Genomic DNA, 2,621 nt, shown 5'->3' with positions numbered 1-2,621 from the left:
GAACTGTATCGAACGCCTTCCGGAAGTCAAGAAAAATAGCATCTACCTTGGAGCCTGTATCTAATATTTTCTGGGTCTCATGAACAAATAAAGCGAGTTGGGTCTCACACGATCGCTGTTTCCGGAATCCATGTTGATTCCTACATAGTAGATTCTGGGTTTCAAAAAACAACATGATACTCGAGCAAAAAACATGTTCTAAAATCCTACAACAGATCGACGTCAGAGATATAGGTCTATAGTTTTGCTCATCTGCTCGACGACCATTCTTGAAGACTGGGACTACCTGTGCTCTTTTCCAATCATTTGGAACCTTCCGTTCCTCTAGAGACTTGCGGTACACGGCTGTTAGAAGGGGGCAAGTTCTTTCGCGTACTCTGTGTAGAATCGAATTGGTATCCCGTCAGGTCCAGTGGACTTTCCTCTGTTGAGTGATTCCAGTTGCTTTTCTATTCCTTGGACACTTATTTCGATGTCAGCCATTTTTTCGTTTGTGCGAGGATCTAGAGAAGGAACTGCAGTGCGGTCTTCCTCTGTGAAACAGCTTTGGAAAAAGGTGTTTAGTATTTCAGCTTTACACGTGTCATCCTCTGTTTCAATGCCATCATCATCCCGGAGTGTCTGGATATGCTGTTTCGAGCCACTTACTGATTTAACGTAAGACCAGAACTTCCTAGGATTTTCTGTCAAGTCGGTACATAGAATTTTACTTTCGAATTCACTGAACGCTTCTCGCATAGCCCTCCTTACGCTAACTTTGACATCGTTTAGCTTCTGTTTGTCTGAGAGGTTTTGGCTGCGTTTAAACTTGGAGTGAAGCTCTCTTTGCTTTCGCAGTAGTTTCCTAACTTTGTTGTTGTACCACGGTGGGTTTTTCCCGTCCCTCACAGTTTTACTCGGCACGTACCTGTCTAAAACGCATTTTACGATTGCCTTGAACTTTTTCCATAAACACTCAACATTGTCAGTGTCGGAACAGAAATTTTCGTTTTGATCTGTTAGGTAGTCTGAGATGTGCCTTCTATTACTCTTGCTAAACAGATAAACCTTCCTCCCTTTTTTATATTCCTATTAACTTCCATATTCAGGGACGCTGCAACGGCCTTATGATCACTGATTCCCTGTTCTGCACTTACAGAGTCGAAAAGTTCGGGTCTGTTTGTTATCAGTAGGTCCAAGATTGTATCTCCACGAGTCGGTTCTCTGTTTAATTGCTCGAGGTAATTTTCGGATAGTGCACTCAGTATAATGTCACTCGATGGAGGGGCTTGTGGTCAGTACACCGATCTCCCGACCGTATGTCAGTTTACAAGACCGGAGCCGCTACTTCTCAATCAAGTAGCCCCTCAGCTTGCCTCAAAAGGGCTGAGTGCACCCCGCTTGCCAACAGCGCTCGGCAGACCGGATGGTCACCCATCCAAGTGCTAGCCCAGCCCGACAGCGCTTAACTTCGGTGATCTGACGGGAACCGGTGTTACCACTGCGGCAACGCCGTTGGCCAAATAGTAACGCAAGGGTTGAATATAATTAAGAGGGAGTATAATAACTGAGAAGATGGAAGAGCAAACGACAGTATGATAATCTCTGCGCGTATTGGAACGTAACCACGATAGCTGTTCGTAGGCAGGTGTGATGTGATCGAAATAGCGTCCGTCACAAGAATTTGTCGCCAGTTCCAAGCGGCGTGAACTATCATAAGAAATTCCTTGGAGAATAGGATTACCATAATCAAGAATAGCGAGTTTTACTAAATCTACGAGTTCCTTTTTAAACTCGAAACAAAATAACTTTTTTTTTTACGTTCTGTAGTGAATGAAGTGACGCTGATATCTTCTTACAGACTGCAGTTGTGTGCTCAGTCTAGTCTAAATGATGGCCCAGAAGCCTTTGCTGAAGGAGAATGGGTTATTTATGTGCCGTTTAGGATTAAGAATGGAAGACATTCTCTGAACTGAGGGGTAATACGTCTCTTGTGAGCGACTGATTGCTTGCGCTTTAGATGGGTTAAGTTTCAAATCTATGCTCTGCGCCCACTCTGAAAAAGCAGGTAAGTGAGTATTTACGTGCTGGATGTCTGTGCAGAGGTTTGTTGGACTCGTATTTAGATATAACTGTAGGTCTTCAGCCTGTTACTGCATTTGCAACATGTAATGAGAAAAGTAATGCGCACAATACTGACACATGCGGTGCACCTACTGCTGCATACATCCATTGTGACCCTTATTCTTCTATCATTACACACTGCTGGCGGGATGTAACGTATGAATGGAACCACTGCACAGCACTTGAAGAGAACTTTTTTGAGTTGTGAATTAACCACGTGCAATGTCAATGTCGACAGTGTCGAAAGCTTCGCTGAAATCCAAAAAGCGCACAATAGAGGCCTCTTGTTTGTGCATAGCGTGTTTCAGTTGGTCAGTCACTTATATGAGAAGAGTCGTTGTGGTGCGATTTTCCCGGAAACCAGACTAGTTTTCAAGTAAAAGATTATTTCATGTTTAACTGATTGTGAACTATGCATTCTAAAGCCTTGGATAGTGCTTGTAAAAGGCAAATGTGCCTATAGTCAGGGACTTCTTTGGCAGATTCCTTTTTGAGCGATAGTTATATGAGTCCCTGGT

At 43.5% G+C, this 2,621-nt stretch overlaps 1 pseudogene; it reads right to left on the bottom strand.

Moving 5' to 3' along the window:
* Positions 1-1,381: 1,381 nt before the first annotated feature.
* Positions 1,382-1,499, bottom strand: LOC126102408 (5S ribosomal RNA; annotated as a pseudogene).
* Positions 1,500-2,621: the final 1,122 nt, after the last annotated feature.

This window comes from Schistocerca cancellata, chromosome 1 (assembly GCF_023864275.1).
Source record: "Schistocerca cancellata isolate TAMUIC-IGC-003103 chromosome 1, iqSchCanc2.1, whole genome shotgun sequence".
Lineage (NCBI taxonomy): Eukaryota > Metazoa > Arthropoda > Insecta > Orthoptera > Acrididae > Schistocerca > Schistocerca cancellata.
Note: the sequence above shows the minus strand (reverse complement) of the source record. Positions and strands in the feature narration are given on the sequence as shown.